Source organism: Balaenoptera physalus (genome assembly GCF_965194825.1).
Source record: "Balaenoptera physalus genome assembly, chromosome: 9".
In the NCBI taxonomy this organism is placed as follows: Eukaryota; Metazoa; Chordata; class Mammalia; order Artiodactyla; family Balaenopteridae; genus Balaenoptera; species Balaenoptera physalus.
In genome coordinates, this window is record NC_138888.1 from 47361598 (window position 1) to 47379458 (window position 17861).

General features: G+C 37.3%; 2 long non-coding RNA genes across 2 annotated transcripts in view; one reads left to right on the forward strand and one right to left on the reverse strand.

Moving 5' to 3' along the window:
- Positions 1-17861, forward strand: part of LOC309667209 — a 418987-nt gene that overhangs the window by 298005 nt on the left and 103121 nt on the right. The window lies entirely within an intron of this gene.
- Positions 1287-17861, reverse strand: part of LOC309667226 — a 297723-nt gene continuing 281148 nt past the window's right edge. Inside the window, exon 2 of the long non-coding RNA XR_014267639.1 lies at positions 1287-10363. This is a non-coding gene — a long non-coding RNA (uncharacterized lncRNA). The remainder of the gene's footprint in view (positions 10364-17861) is intronic.

The following is a 17861-nucleotide window of genomic DNA, read 5'->3' on the forward strand; positions in this document are numbered from 1 at the left end:
GATTACAACATTAAACAGTTAAGAAAATAATTCTCCGTTAAGTTTGTTCCTATGTGTAGGGCCACTCTTAAATTCAATCTCTCTATGGCACTGACCCACAGCTTTTAACAAGAAACACCTAAGTAATTTACAGAATTTTAGATATTTTCCTTTTGTACTGTCTTGATATTTATATTTTCTGTTAAAATACAAAAGAATAAATTTCAGCCCACTTCTCATGGTGAAAGGGTGACCGTTCTAAAATATTTTTTGGCATATTTAAGTTGCAATGCAGCAGTACAGTGTTTTCTAGTGTTTAGAGATGATGTATCAGAGAAAACTCTTTTAGAGAGCAGAGTTGGCTCAAATCCTTCACAGATGTAGTTAGCACAACTTTAAAACTAAAATAGGAAACAAATACATCCAGTGTGATCTAGGTATATCTCAACTGTGATCGAAGCCTGTCTTTCCTTTCCCTTTGGAAACGCTGAGTCTTCCCAGAAGTGGATTAAGAGAGAGGACACCTGCTTCTCATTTAAGAGCTGACAGGTCATCAAACATTAGTGATCCTTGCTTAGTTCTTAACATTCTTTTCCCCGTTCTGATTTTATTTTCATTCTATGCTCTTCACTATAAATTAATTTTTCAGCCCAAATGTCCAAGCTAGTTTTTACCTTAAGAACCAGCTCATGCCTTACCTTCCCACCACCATCTTTTCCTTTGTTGTTGAGTTATTCTACTGTCATTTCTTTATTCCTCCCCTTTAGTGAGTCACTCATACCTAGCATTTCCCCACTGAGCCACCCTGACCAACACAAAATCACTTTATAGCAGCTACTCTTAACCACAAAGAAGAAAAATAAAATTTGAAATAAACCTCATTCTTTGTAAGTGGAGGTGTGAGAGGAAAAGTACTCCTTTGTTTTCATAGTCACAGGCTCTCTTGGCTTTTTTTTTTTTTTCCAGTTTAGAAGGGGAGTGTATCTAACACAGAAGCATATTTTATACCCTAAACCGAGGGAAAACAGCAGGAAATAGTTCTAACCCAATGATAGAATAACCAACTTTGCCCATTGTGGTAGTACAGGGAGAGAGTACTCACATTGCTTGGAAAAGATTCCTTTCCCAGGGGTTTTGCAAACCAAATGTATTTTATCCTCACTAACGCCTTTCCCCTCTCCCTATTAAGTTTCTAAAGCTTCATGAAAATGATTAGACAAAGGATGGGGAGAATTCACTTTCTCTAGATATGTCAAAGAACTATTTTTTTCCTGTTTATTTTAGTTTTTAAAAATTCTAAACATGTTTTCTTTTTCTTTTTTTTTTTTCTTTAATTTCTTCTTCCTCTGCTTTCACATCACTGAGTCCCAAAGAGGTTACGTTACTTCGAGTACTTTTTGAAAACTGACAAATAAACAAATACATGGAAATAAAGTTAACCACAGCAGTGGATGTTTGTTAAGACCTAATTAAAGAAATAGAAATTTGATTCAAGGACTTTTTTACCATTCCGATTTGAGCTTGTCCCCAGCAATACCGAAATAACCTTTATAACTAATGTTTTTAGCTCATTGATGTGAAGCAGGGACCGTTTTACAGTTTGGATGAATTGTGTGAGGGTTGCTGGGTGAACAGGACTAGCTGCCATTCTCAGGCCAAAAGGCTTTGGCTTCTGCAGCCTCTGCCACTTCTGCCATCACCTGTAGGGTTGAAGGAATGGACGCTGAAGCCATTCTGCACACTCCAGTGCAAGAGAGGCTTCTCCTTACCAAAACTTACCGGAAAAAGAATTTCAGAGAAATTTTCATTCTGAGTGCAATGAAGACAATGGGCCCCAGGGGAGGGTCCCCCCTGGAAACAGGAAGAAATGTGTAAGGGACCTTGAATTTAAAAATGGTGGTATGATTGACAGAATGATGGTGCCCTAAAGATGCCCACATCCTAATCCCTGGAACCTGTGAATATGTTAGGTTAAAGGGCAAAAGTACCTTAAGGTAGCAGATGGAGGGACTTCCCTAGCAGTCCAGTGATTAAGACTCTGTTCTACCAATGTAGGGTGTGCAGATTTGATTCCTGGTCAGGAACTAAGATCCTATATGCCTTGCGGCATGGCCAAAAAAAGAAAGGTGGCAGATGGAACTAAGGTTGCTAATCACTAGCTGACCTCAAAATGGATTATCCTGGGTTCCTGGGTTTTCCAAGTGGTCCCAATATAATCGCAAGGATTCTTAAAAGGGGAAGAGGGATATAGAAGAGAAGGTCAGAGTGATGAAGTATGTGAAGAACGCAACCCACTGTTGCCGGCTTTGAGAGGAGGAAAGGGCCATGAGCTAAGAAATGTGGGTGGCCCCCAGAAGACAGAAAATACAAGGAAATAGATTCAGCCCCGCAGCCTACAGAAGTCTGTGTACCATTTTTCTAGATTCCACATATATGCGTTAATATACGATATTTGTTTTTCTCTTTCTGACTTACTTCACTCTGTATGACAGTCTCTAGGTCCATCCACGTCTCTACAAATGACCCAATTTTGTTCCTTTTTATGGCTGAGTAATATTCCATTGTACATATATGTACAACATCTTTATCCATTTGTCTGTAAATGGGCATTTAGATTGCTTCCATGATCTGGCTATTGTAAATAGTGCTGCAATGAACATTGGGGTACATGTGTTTTTTTGAATTATGGTTTTCTCCGTATATATGCCTAGGAGTGGGATTACTGGATCATAGGGTATCTCTATTTTTAGTTTCTCCATAGTGGCTGTACCAATTTACATTCCCACCAACAGTATAGGAGGGTTCCCTTTTCTCCACACCCTCTCCAGCATTTATTATTTGTAGACTTTTTGATGATGCCCTTTCTGACTGGTGTGAGGTGATATCTCATTGTAGTTTTGATTTGCATTTCTCTAATAATTAGTGATGTTGAGCATCTTTTCATGTGCCTCTTGGCAATCTGTATGTCTTCTTTGGAGAAATGTCTATTTAGGTCTTCTCACCATTTTTTGATAGGGTTGTTTTTTTTTTTTTGATATTGAGTGGCATGAGCTGTTTGTAAATTTTGGAGAGTAATCCCTTATCTGTCACATCATTTGCAAATAGCTCTTTGTTAAATATTTCTTGAATATTTTCAGTCTGTGTCTCTATTCTTTTTCTGAGACCTTAGATCATCTTTACTATCATTATTCTGAATTCTTTTTCAGGTAGGTCGTCTATCTCTACTTAGTTGTTCTTCTGATGTTTTATCTTGTTTCTTCATCTGGGACATATTCCTCTGCCATCTCATTTTGTCTAATTTTCTGTGATTACTGTTTCTGTTTTGCAGGCTGCTGGGTTGTAGTTCTTCTTGCTTCTGCTTTCTGCCCTCTGCTGAATGAGGCTGTCTAAGAGGCTTGCACAGGCTTCCTGATGGGAGACTGGTACCTGCCCACCTGGAGCTGGGTCTTGTCCCTCTGGTAGGCAGGTCTGTGTCGGGGGTGTGTTTATCAGGCAGCTGTTTATTCACAAAGACTTTAAGCAGCTTATCTACTGATGGGTGGAGCTGTGTTCATGTCCTATTGGTTGTTTGGCCTGAGGCATCCCAGCACTGGAGCCTACAGGCTGTTGGGTGGGGCCAGGTCTTGGTGAGAAAATGTTGGCCTCCTAGAGGGCCTACACCAATGAGCACTCACCGGAACCACCACCGCCAGTGTCCCTGTCCCCACAGTGAGCCACAGCTCCCCCACCTGCCTTCACAGGAAACCCTCAAACACTGGTAGGTAAGTCAGGCCCAGTTTCTTATGAGGTCACCACTTTTTTCCCCTGGGTCCAGGTGCATGCAAGACCCTGTGTATGCCCTCCAAGAGTCGAGTTTCTGTATCCCCCAGTCCTGTGGAATTTTTGTGGTCAAACCCTGCTGGCTTTCAAAGCTGGACTCTCTGGGGACCCCTCCTCCCATTGCCAGACTCCCAGGCTGGGGAGCCTGATGTGGGGCTCAGAACTCTCACTCCTGTGGGAGAACTTCTGTGATACAATTGCTTTCCAGTTTGTGGGTTGCCCACCTTGTGTGTATTGGATTTGATTTTATCAGTTGTGCCCCTCCTACTGTCTCATTGTGGCTTCTTCTTTGTCTTTGATATAGGGTATCTTTTTTGATAGGTTCCAGCGTTTTTTTTGTAAGTGGTTGTTCAGCAGTTAGTTGTGATTTTGGTGTTTCCGTAAGAAGAGGTGAGCTCACGTTCTTCTACTCTGCCATCTTGCCTCCTCTCCTAAAGTAATTATCTTATGCAGTGACAGCGTTATAATCCAGTTAATTAGGTTTTATCATCCCTGAATATAAAATGTAAATTTAAATTCACATTTTAACTGCACTGTACATATCCTTCTTATTAGAATTTATTAGAGGTCAAATTTGGGTATTCAAATATATGTGTTTATTGATTTACCTATCATGTTAAAAATTGCAGAGCTGCATAAGTAGTAATCACTTATACCTCCCCTATGTTATTGTTACTTCAGCAAAAAGTCTGTAAGGCATTTCCATTTCTTCCAAGTAAAAGCATTATGTGACAGAAAATATAATAAAGGAAGTGCATTAACAGTGACACTTAGGAATATTTTAATGATTTAGGGATAAATTTTGAGCAATAAATCAGAACTTTAATCCTTTCATGTTGTTTCAACATGCATGTAGATGAGACAGGCAACAATTTCCCTGAAAAATTTCTGGACCATCTTAACTTTCATCTCCACTTTATATGAGCTACAGTGCCTAGAGAAAATCCATGAACTTAACCATCACCTGCAAATGGTCCACCTTGAAAATCATAAATGTAACTTTCCGCTCTTTGACCACATTCTTTCATTCTTCAGTCTCACTCTAACTTTCCCAATATGCCCACTTTTCAAACTAAGAGGGCTCCCAACTCCCTGATGCTTTCTCTTTCTCCTAAGCCTATCAGCCCTCCTCACTGCTAATCATCTCCTTCTGCCTCTCTCCCTTCCCTCTCCCCCATTTGACACCAGTAATCCCAACTCTGCTGCCTTCAATTCCTGTGGAGAGAGAGCAGAAAATAACTTGGCTGCACCTGCCAGTTCTGCAAATCCTGATCTATAATCCTGGAAGCAACCTTTTAATATCCTTGGTTCATTAGTGATGAGAGGTTTGCTTACGCTGCCGTAGAAAATCCCAAAATCTTAATGACTGAACATAGTAGGGCTTATTTTCTGCTCATATTATACTCTGATAATACTTGATAGCCCTTCTTCAATTTATAGCTTTTCCATTGGAAGCTCACAGCCTTTAAGATTTTCATAGCTGATGGGGAGAGAGCATGGAGCAGATATACCCGCTCTAAACTGCCTTTGACTGGACAACACTGTGCTCACATGAGCCCTCCTAGATGTATGAATGCTCAGGAAATCTAAAGGACAAGGTGGATATTTGCTGAACACTAACAATGTCTGGCACACATCATTAGCTCAACTGTATTTTCCTAAATATATGTTTTACATTTTTATCACTCTCCTTAAGGCCTTAAATCATTTTCTGTCTCCTTCTACCTACCCCACCTCCCTCACTTCTCCTACCATTTTCAATAGATGGCCCTTTCCTTCTTCCATGAGAACTTTGAATGTTTTATATTTGATCTCCTTCTATTTTCCAGTCCTATCCATCCCTCATCATTTCTCTTCCACTCTCATGCCAATGAATCTACCCTAACCCTTTCTCACCAAGACCATGCTCCCTTAATTCCTTCCTATTCTCTATCTTTAGACAACCTCTTTTATTGTAGGATCTTTTCCTCAACCTGTAAGTATAGATTTAAAAAAATTCTATCCTAAATGCTTCTTCAATCCCCTATTTACTTCCTTTTCTCCTCCAAACATCTCAGAGTTCTAGTTTATTACCTCTCATACACTCATGATGCCATTGTAATCTGGCTTTTGCTCTCACTATGTTTTTGAGATTTTACATTACAAGGTCTAAATACAAAGGACAATTGCAGTCTTGACTGCAATTGACTCTGCTAATCAGTATCTAGTTCTGAAAACTTTCTGTATTACAAAAGGAACATACTCTTTTGAGTCTTTTCCTATCTTTGCGTTTTTCCATGTAATGGATTTTTCTCCACCAGTCTTTTCAGTGCTGATTCCTGGAGGCTTCATCCTCAGCAGCTGTTCATTTTGCACTCACTGTGGGAGATATTGTCCAATTTCATGTTTTCAGAGACCAACCATATGAAAAAATTAGCTCTAAAGTCTATGTCTCTAGTCAAGGCCACTTACATGACTTGAAGACCTTCTATCTGATTGCCTATTTTACCACTCCAACTGACTGTTCTAAAGATACCTCAAAATCAAAAATTTAAACAGTGAACTAATTTTCTCAGCACCATCATTCAGTTGACACGTTTTCCTGAAGTCTGTTTCAGTTGGTGATGACATACTGCACCCTGACAACAAAGTAACATTCTGGTCAACACCTTCCATAGCACCAATAGAAACCTTGACCTCCTCTCTCAATCTGCACAATGACCAACCAATGATGAGGGCTGTCACTATCACTTAGCTTGTATTTCTGAAGTCACTGTAACCATTTCTAATCCCACTGCCATAGTTCAGATACTTTTCAACCCTCAACTTGACTACAGCAATAGTCTCCTAGATGATGTTTCTCCTTCTAGTCCTGTCTTTCCCAGTCTATCTTGCATATCCATAACCTCAGGTAATATCATTCTACTGCTTAAAATTCTTCGTTGACTTCTCACTACCCACAGGATAAATTCCCAGTCTCTTAGCAGGGCATATAAAGATCTTTTCCATCTGTCCCTTGCCTACCAACCCATCTTCACCTCTTTACCTATTTTGTATGTTTGCTCTCACAACATTAAACTGTTAGGAGAGCAGGAGCACACCATGCTGTTTCTCCCTCTATGCCTTTGATCATGATGTCGCCTTTCCCTGGAATGTTCCTTCTCCCCTCTTCACTTGGCTGGGTCTTCCTGTTCTCCCTATTCTTCACAACAGGGAACCAATAGGAGATATATAAACATGCATATACATTAGATTTATTATAAGGGATTTTCTCACGTGATTATGGAAGCTGGCAAGTTCAAAATCTGCAGAACCAATGTTCCTGTTTTAGCCTGAAGGCTGGCAGGCTGCTGTTGTACCAGGAAGAGCTAATGTTTCCATTTGAAAAATTACCAGTGCCTTTGTGGGTCAGTGGTGGGTCAGCCTTTGTGATATTCAGGACTTCAACTGATTGAATGAGGCCCATCCACATTGTGGTGAACAATCTGGTTTACTGTGTCTACTGATTTAAATGTTAGTTTCATTCAAAAATAGCCTCCCTTGTAAATTAACTATACTTTAATAAAAGAATTGGCCTCTCAGAAGCACCCAGAATAATGTTTGAACAAATATCTGTTTACCCCCTGGCCCAGTCAAGTTGAAACATAAATTTAATCATCACACCACCTAATACTATTCTAATGTATCTTATACTTGAACTCCTTTATGGAAGACCTTATCATACTTCTGTGCAATTAAAATATTTATATTAAAATTTTTTCTGACCATTATGCTCTGTTAAAAAAGTTTCCTCTAGATTGAGATATTATTATAATGATTATTTCTATAAAATGGATCAAAATAACATAAATATTTTACATTTTTCATAGATTGTTAAACATAAAATTCAAAATTTTACTAAGAACTCCTATTTTAATAACATAGATAGCTGCTTTCTCTTCAAATAGTTTCCGTGTATTCAGATGAATAGTACTTAATGCAGGACTGAGAATGGGTTTGGCATCAATTCTATCCCTACTTTTCATTTTTATAAATGTGAATGATAAGGAATCTTGTTTTGATATAGCAGTGTCACTTGACTCCTTGTCATATGCCAAAAATCACATAGTGATCCGTCATTTACAAAAAAGAAAACTCATCTTTTTGTTGACAGCTTGATTAAGTCCTCTAACTCTTGAATCAAAGAATCAGAAGCCACCCTAGTGTGATAATCTGGGCTTTCTTAGATTGTGACAGGTAACACTGTGTAAAATAATCACATACATGTGTTTGCCTTTCTGACTGGTTTGTGAGTCTCAAGAGGACAGGGACAATATGGTATCTATCTTTGATTCTACAGTGCTACATAATATCTGTCACATAGTATATGCAAATTAATAAAAATTAAATTCATATATTGTGGTTTGTTTTATAGTCATTTTTATTATCTCCAAGGGTAGATAAATAATAGGTCTCACATGAGGCATAAGTAAATTAGATAGTTACCTGTATATAAAAATACTGATAATTTTTTTCAAGAAAAATTAAGAAAATCCTCTCATTCAAAGACTGGATAAATATTTCTTGCATTGTTTGCTAGGGCTGTCATAACAAAGTACCACAGACTGGGTGGCTTAAATAACAGGTGTTTATTTTCTGACAGTTCTGGAGGCTTGAAGTTGGAGATTAAAGTGTTGACAGGATTGGTTTCTTCTGAGACCTCTCTCTTTGGCTTGCAGATGACTGTGTTTTCCTTGTGTCTTCACATGGTCTTTCCTCTGTGCATGTCTGCGTCCTAATTGCATTTTCTAAGAAGGAGACGAGTCGTATTGAATCAGGCCCCAGCCTAATGATATCATTTTAAATTAATTACCTCTTTAAAGGCTTTATCCCCAAATACAGTCACATCTTGAGGTACTGAGGGGTTACAGCTTCAACATATGAATTTGGGGGGGACACAATTCATCCCATAATAATCCCTAATGAATAAAATGACTGAATTTTACCTTAATTATATCTTTGATTTTACTTTCTGATTGAAATCTTATTTCCCCCCTCATCCTCACTCAAACTACTGAGTTACTTTATTCTAGGACAAATTCTCAGTTGTTTCAGTCTGTCAAGGAAATACCTTATTCACCTACCTGTGCCCTTGCTCTATGCCCACAGATCTAATTGTTCAGTGTTACCAAAATTGCTCTTGTTAATGGGAAGCCTTTCCATGTGTAGGTGTATATAACCACTGATCAAAATATATATAAGTGTACAGTGTGTAAAGAACCTAGTACAAAACTGTACCATGGAACAGATTGTATTCATTGTTGTGTTATTTTTATGTGCTCATCTTCTTCACTAGTGTATAAGTTACTGGAGGGCAGGAACCTGTCTAATTCAACTTGGACTTAGAACCAAACACAGTGCTAGTAATATGAATAGTGGTATCTCTGTAAGTGTTGAATGATCAGTTAAAAATCATATCTTAGGTTTTGCTGCATTTCAACTGATGATGTGTTGATTTTCCTTTTAGTTGGTGTAAATCTCCTCCAGACTTTTGGTGAACATAAAGGAATTGAATAGTAATTCAATTTTATTTATGTCTTTAGTAAAGAATGTTCTCAACATCCAGATGGGAGAAAAGAATGGGATAAAAGCAAAAAACTTGAGTCTTTGAGTTTTGTGTCCTTTAATGTTCAAAGCAACTGATGCTTGAAATCTACTTCCTCACTTTCAGTGCTTGTAAGTAAGTGTCAGTGTTTTAGGGGAGGAAGCATCTTGTTCTATTTAGAACTTCTTTTCCTGTGCAGGAAGCTGCTTTTTTTTTTTTTTTTTTTTGCTTTATTCCCCCTCCCAGAGAATTGTGTTGTATACCATCAGACCTGTGTCTTGTCTTTTTCTATTTGCTGACTCTTCTCACCAGCTACCTACATTTTTACTTCAGGATCAGCTGGGAAATCACACTAGCTGACTGTGATGTTGAAAATGCTTGTCCATTTCAAATTTCTAATACAGATGGTCAGTTCCCATAACTATCTTCGTCATTTGATCAAACATACCCAGTGGAGGTGACAGAGGGGCACAGTGGTCGGTACTACTCTCTTTGTGACAATTGGCTTCATTTTCACTTTCTTTCAAGTGTGAATTATATGCATTCATGGACAAAAAGATGAGAAATTACTTTTACATGTATATATGACAAATCACATTAATGCCAAAAAAATTTTAGAGCACAGTGTTAGCTAAGTAGACTCCGTTCTATGAGGTTATCTGTAAATATTCTCTAGTCTGGAAAGGATTGATAAGTGAAAACATTAGTCTTAGTTTACCAGAGATTGCTATAGAAAAAATAGCAATATGAGAACAAATGTAATTAAATAAATGTCTAAATGCACCAGATATTTTTAGAGACATTCCACAGAGAAGTAGTAAAAATCAATTATCGGGCTTCCCTGGTGGCGCAGTGGTTGGGAATCCACCTGCCAATGCAGGGGACATGGGTTCAAGCCCTGGTTCGGGAAGATCCCACATGCCTTGGAGCAACTAAGCCCATGAGCCACAACTACTGAAGCCCACGCGCCTAGAGCCTGTGCTCTGCAACAAGAGAAGCCACCTCAACAAGAGGCCCATGCACTGCAACTAAGAGTAACCCCCACTCGCCACAACTAGAGAAAGCCTGTGCACAGCAACAAAGACCCAACGCAGCCAAAAATAAATAAATAAATAAATAAATAAATAAAAAGAAAAAAAAAATTTTTTTAAATCAATTATCAATTAAAGCCAAAATGCTATATGACCACAAAACATATACAGTAAGTTAGAATAATACAATTCCACTCAGATAATTTTCTAACTATAACTCAGAAATGTTAACAGTTCAATCTTTATCTTCCATGTATAAGATCACCTGTATTTACTGGTGTATTTTGGTTGATAACCACCAACTTTATGTTCTCAATGAAGTACAGAGAAATAAATACAAGAAATGTATTTTCAAATATAGGCAAAGTGTATTTATCTTTTTGTTGATAAACTTGGCCCAGGAAACTCATGGTTCCAAGCTTTTACAAAAGTTATCTAAAATAAAATTAGGCTATAAGGGCTTGGGAGCAAAAGAAATAAGGCTACTTAAATAACAAGAAGTTTTGATTAAAAATGAATGATTGTGTACATATGTCACTTTATATAGAAAATATTGGTATTGCTGCTTGTGCGACTACCTTATATTTATAAGCTTATTTCATAAATACTTCTAATAATGACAAACTTATTAGCTAGATATATTATTCCTCATTCACACATGAAAAAATTGAGTTTAAAGGGGTCAGTCAGTGGCCCAAGATCACGCAACTAGAAGCAGAAGAGCTAAACTTGAACTCCTATGTACTGAATTTAGTATATCCCAGCTTTCTCTCATGAGCGGCAGCTAAAATTTTTTTACAGTTTAAAGTTGGATATCGCACTTAGAATGTGATAACATCAAATGTCCCTTAGATAGTTAGATTATCTTTGTCTACTGGCAACTGTTATTTCTTCCTCCACTCACTTGCCCTATTCATTGCTTCATAAAATCATAGAGCTCAAAGGGACCCAGATCTCTCCTTTGTTTGTGAGAAAACAGAGACTACGAAAAACAAATATATTTGTTCTAGATCATCCAGATAATTATTGGAGAATTTCAAATAGAATTTAGCTTTTCTAATCCCCATTTCAGGGATCCTATCATTGCATTCCTAGTGAAGCACATAATCATTCAGAAGTTATTTATTGAAAATCTGCTCACTGAGGTACTAAAGAACTTCATCATTTTCTCTGACTTCTAAGTGCCTTATAATTCAGTTGGAGAGATATAAAGATATGAAATAATTAATAAAGTGACTGTCATTGACCATAAGTTTACTGGTACACCTCAGAGCAAGCAGAGATCAGTTCAGGACATGGTACAGGAGCCCTAAGTGAGGGAGGCTGGGCCTTAACCCTTCTGAATAGGTAGATTTCTAATGAAGGGTGGGGCAAAAGAGAATATTTTAGAAGAGGACAACAGTCTGTCCTTAACCCATATGCTATGAACTTTGTATAGATGCTCCATCAAATCGTGAACAGTTTGTTAAATTTATTGTTGCTGCAAAACACAGGCTCTGGTGATGACTGTCAGATGGGATGTAGAACTGAGCAAGGGTAAGTAGCTGAAGGATGTAAGAGGTGTGGCTCAATGTTTAGCTAATGCCAAGGAAAAGTTGCGCTTTTTTTCTCATATTTGTGAGAACTTTGTTTTGTGAAACTAGACAAGAGGACTATCAAGGAGGTAAATGGTGCCATTCAAACAGAGGCAGCACAAGACAATTGAGTAAAAGAAGAAATAGCTAGATCTTTCTAAAGATGTACTGAGCCAAGGGTGATTATGTGGTCAGTATTACTGACCTGTTTGGTAGTTCCTACAAGAACTTGACCAAAAATACTAATTTTTAAAAATAGGTTGCAAAAACAAAAAGTTGCTGGTCTCATAGGAATGTCCATGAGGACTATGAGGAGTCAGTAAAGAGATGGAGATTCAGGCTGGAGTGGATGGCCTGAATTGATGTGGGAGAGGAAACTGGGCTGCCGCTCAAACAGAGGAGAAACTGACAAGCATATTCTCTAAACTTCATTGGGTTTTTTGTTGTTGGTTTCAGTAAGGTTTAAGTTAAAATGGAATTCAATCTCATTCCTGTTCCTAGATTTCCTTTGGAGAAAAAATAAAAGGTGCTTATTTTGGTCAAGCAAATCAAAAATAAATCACAATATCTAATACCAAAAGAGATGAGATAGTCTTTCCAGCCTACCCTAGACCTAAAACTTGTTACTTTGTCCATCCAATATTTTTAAGGAACATGATCACCCTTGACAGGAATCAATTCACCTTAAATATATGTATAATGACCAGGCTTTTTCTTATTCTTGACATGTTCTGAAGATAAAAGAGCCTATGAACCTCCAAGGAGCAAAATTTAAATACTGAAATGAAAACAATCGTAGTAATAGGAAGGCCCTAAAAGGACTTCAGTTTTATTAGAATCACAGTAAACCAATGTGTGAAGAGAAGCCAGTTGCAAATGAAAAACAGAGGATAGGTGAAGATGAATTTCAAAGAAAATATATGCACTTAAAATAATCAAAGAATATTATAATTTGTTACACAGCTATATCCCCCCAAAAGATTAGGAAATAAAGAAAAAAAGATACTAACAGGGTGAAATTGGAAAGTTAACATGATTATAGCTAATTTGATACCTATAAAACAGCAATTACAAATCCTCAAACAACACTAGAGTTTGTAATACTGTGACTTTTTAGTCTATTTTTTAAAAGTATGAGCAACAGATACATATATCTTGACAGGATTAAATTTAAAAATTTCTAACATTTAGAACATGCTGTAATTAATTATTAGTTCTGGCTGAGTGCATTTTGCTAAAAATGCTCTTAGAAGAATACTTAGATGTTAATAGGCTCAACGTTGAAATCTTTTCAATAAACTACAGGAAAGACCTGCATTTTAAAATAGAATGGATAGCTCATATGACAAGAATGTTATTTAAAAGAGTTGGTCATACTTCTGAGGGAAAAAACTTAACAAAAATTTTACAGCCTGGCTACAGCCTGGCAAAACTAAATAGCAGAAATTTATGAAGACACAAAGTAAAAATTCAGAACTAAAGTAATAGAAAAGGTGTGGCAAGTAGAAATGTAAGGACAGGAGAAAAAAAGAATGCTACCCTTTTATTCCTAAATATTTCGGGAACAAATTAGAAGATAAATACACAGAAGTATTGAAGATTTTAAAGCAAATGTAGTAAATAGAAGATGAGAATAAAGAAAACTATTGTTGGTGGGGGTGGTGTGTCTGTGTTGGTGGTAGTGGTGTGTGTGTGTGTGCGTGTGTGAGAGAGAGAGAGACAGAGAGAAAGAAACTCAGTACCCAAAGGAAACCAACCAATAGGGTTTTGTAGCTAGATTTAAAAGGACAGCAAGTTGATCTTTCAAGCTTGGTGGTAACACAACCATGGGGCTTCAAATGAAAACCCATACTCTATAGGGTCACATACTTTCTTTCAAGTATAACATGCATAATTGTGGATTAGTAGTGCTATGAAGACTTGGCGTTACACAGCTCATTTTGACAGATTCATCAAATCATGGATCAAATTGCACCTCTAGTTTATATGTCCAACATTTATATTGTGTGATACATAAAATGTAGCTGCACTTTGGGGATATGAGGAGATCCAGAGACACCTTTCAAACTATACTAAGAAAACACATTGCACCATGGTTTTATAAATCTTATACGCTCACTTAGAATAGTGAGGGTAAAAAGGAATTTGAAAACAGAAAAATTAAAAAAAAAAAACCCTTTGGAATCAATAAAGTGATTTGATGTAAAAAAATAATTAAAAAGTGGGAATGAAAGGGAAGGTATGTACATGGGAGGTAGACTTCCAAGAGTGCTGAAAGGATAGATTTTTAAGTGCAAAACAATGGGACATTGGTAATTAGTATGAAATACCATCATGAACATACAGTGGGCTGGTAAATTCAAGAGTATCATTGAGAACCTAGGGTAAGCTTTTATCTAAGACAATAAGCTATTCTGCACTGGCATCATGCCATGGACACATTTCTTTCTTTTTTTTAACTTTAATTATTTCATATATTTTTTATACAGCAAATTCTTATTAGTTATCTATTTTATATATATTAGTGTATATATGTCAATCCCAATCTCCCAGTTCATCCCACCACCACGCCCCTACCTCCACTTTCCTCCCTTGGTGTCCATATGTTTGCTCTCTACATCTGTGTCTATTTCTGCCTTGCAAACTGATTCATCTGTACCATTTTTGTAGATTCCATATATATGCGTTAATATACAATATATTTGTTTTTCTCTTTCTGACTTCCTTTACTCTGTATGACAGTCTCTAGGTCCATCCACGTCTCTACACATGACCCAATTTCATTCCTTTTTATGGCTAATATTCCATTGTATATATGTACAATATCTTCTTTATCCATTTGTCTGCTGATGGACATTTAGGTTGCTTACAAGACCTGGCTATTGTAAATAGTGCTGCAATGAACATTGGGGTGCATGTGTCTTTTTGAGTTACGGTTTTCTCAGGGTATATGCCCAGTAGTAGGATTGCTGAGTCATATGGTAATTCTATATTTAGTTTTTTAAGGAACCTCCACACTATACTGTTCTATTTAGTAGCTGTATTAATTTACATTCCCACCAACAGTGCAGGAGGGTTCCCTTTTCTCCACACCCTCTCCAGCATTTGTTGTTTGTAGATTTTCTGATGATGCCCATTCTAACCAGTGCGAGGTGATACCTCATTGTAGTACTGATTTGCATTTCTCTAATAATAAGTGATGTTGGGCAGCTTTTCATGTGCCTCTTGGCCATCTGTATGTCTTCTTTGGAGAATGTCTATTTAGGTCTTCTGCACATTTTTGGATTGTGTTGTTTGTTTTTTTAATATTGAGCTGCATGAGCTGTTTATATATTTTGGAGATGAATCCTTTGCCCATTGATTTGTTTGTAAATATTTTCTCCCATTCTGAAGGTTGTCTTTTCATCTTGTGTAGAGTTTCCTTTGCTGTGCAAAAGTTTCATTAGGTCCCATTTGTTTATTTTTGTTTTTATTTCCATTACTCTGAGAGGTGGGTCAAAAAATATCTTGCTGTGATTTATGTGAACAGGTGTTCTTCCTGTGTTTTCCTCTAAGAGTTTTATAGTGTCTGGTCTTATATTTAGGTCTTTAATCCATTTTGAGTTTATTTTTGTGCGTGGTATTAGGGAGTGTTCTAATTTTATTCTTTTACATGTAGCTGTCTAGTTTTCCCAGCACCACTTATTGAACACACTGTCTTTTCTCCATTGTATATGCTTGCCTCCATTGTCATAGATTAGTAGACCATAGGTGCGTGGGTTTATCTCTGGGCTTTCTATCTTGTTCCATTGATCTATATTTCTGTTTTTGTGCCAGTACCACATTGTCTTGATTATTATTGCTTTGTAGTATAGTCTCAAGTTAGGTGTCCGTTTCCTCTAGCTCTATTTTTTTCCTTCAAGATTGCTTTGTCTATTCGGGGTCTTTTGTGTCTCCATACAAATTTTAAGATTTTTTGTTCTAGTTCTATAAAAAATGCCATTGGTAATTTGATAGGGATTGCATAGAATCTGTAGATTGCTTTGGATTGTATATTCATTTTCACAATATTGATTCTTCCAAACCAAGAACATGGTATATCTCTCCATCTGTTTGTGTCATCTTTGGTTTCTTTCATCAGTATCTTACAGTTTTCTGAGTACACGTCTTTTACCTCCTTAGGTAGGTTTATTCCTAGGTACTTTATTCTTTTTGTTGTAATGGTAAATGGGAGTGTTTCATTAATTTCTCTTTCTGATCTTTCGTTGTTAGTGTATAGAAATGCAAGAGCTTTCTGTGCATTAATTTTGTATCCTGAAGTTTACCAGATTCGTTGATTAGTTCCAGTAGTTTTCTGGTGGCATCTTTCGGATTCTCTGTGTATAGTATCATGTCATCTGGAAACAGTGACAGTTTTACTTCTTTTTTTCCAATTTGGATTCCTTTTATTTCTTTTTCTTCTCTGATTGCCGTGGCTAGGACTTCCAAAACTATGTTGAATAATAGTGGTGAGAGTGGACATCCTTGTCTCGTTCCTGATCTTAGAGGAAATGTTTTCAGTTTTTCACCATTGCGAATGATGTTTGCTGTGGGTTTGTCGTATATGGCCTTTATTATGTTGAGGTGGGTTCCCTCTATGCCCACTTTCTGGAGAGTTTTTATCAGAAATGGGTGTTGAATTTTGTCAAAAGCTTTTTGTGCATCTATTGAGATGATCATATGGTTTTTATTCTTCAATTTGTTAATATGGTGTATCACATTGATTGATTTCCATATTTTGAAGAATCCTTGCATCCCTGGGGTAATCCCACTTGATCAGGGTGTATGATCCTTTTTTTTTTTTTTTTTTTAATTTTATTTATTTATTTTATTTATGGCTGTGTTGGGTCTTCGTTTCTGTGCCAGGGCTTTCTCCAGCTGTGGCAAGCGGGGGCCACTCTTCATCGCGGTGCATGGGCCTCTCACTATCGCGGCCTCTCTCGTTGCGGAGCACAGGCTCCAGACGCGCAGGCTCAGTAATTGTGGTTCACGGGCCCAGTTGCTCCGCGGCATGTGGGATCTTCCCAGACCAGGGCTCGAACCCGTGTCCCCCGCATTGGCAGGCAGATTCTCAACCACTGCGCCACCAGGGAAGCCCTATGATCCTTTTAATGTGCTGTTGGATTCTGTTTGCTAGTATTTTGTTGAGGATTTTTGCATCTATATTTATCAGTGATGTTGGTCTGTAATTTCCTTTTTTGTAGTATCTTTGTCTGGTTTCGGTATCAGGGTGATGATGGCCTCGTAGAATGAGTTTGGGAGTGTTCCTTCCTCTGCAATTTTTTGGAAGAGTTTGACAAGGATGGGTGTTAGCTCTTCTCTAAATGTTTGATAGAATTCACCTGTGAAGCCATCTGGTCCTGGACTTTTTTTTGTTGGAAGATTTTTAATCACAGTTTCAATTTCATTACTTGTGATTGGTCTGTTCATATTTTCTATTTCTTCCTGGTTCAGTCTTGGGAGGTTATACCTTTCTAAGATTTTGTCCATTTCTTCCAGGTTGTCCATTTTATTGGCATAGAGTTGTTTGTAGTAGTCTCTTAGGGTGCTTTGTATTTCTGCAGTGTCTGTTGTAACTTCTCCTTTTTCAGTTCTAATTTTATTGATTTGATTTGAGTCCTCTCCCTCTTTTTCTTGATGAGTCTGGCTAATGGCTTATCAATTTTGTTTATCTTCTCAAAGAACCAGCTTTTAGTTTTATTGATCTTTGCTATTGTTTTCTTTGTTTCTATTTCATTTATTTCCGCTCTGATCTTTTAGATTTCTTTCCTTCTGGTAACTTTGGGTTTTGTTTGTTCTTCTTTCTCTAGTTCTTTTAGGTGTAAGGTTAGATTGTTTACTTGAGATTTTTCTTCTTTCTTGAGGTAGGCTTGTATA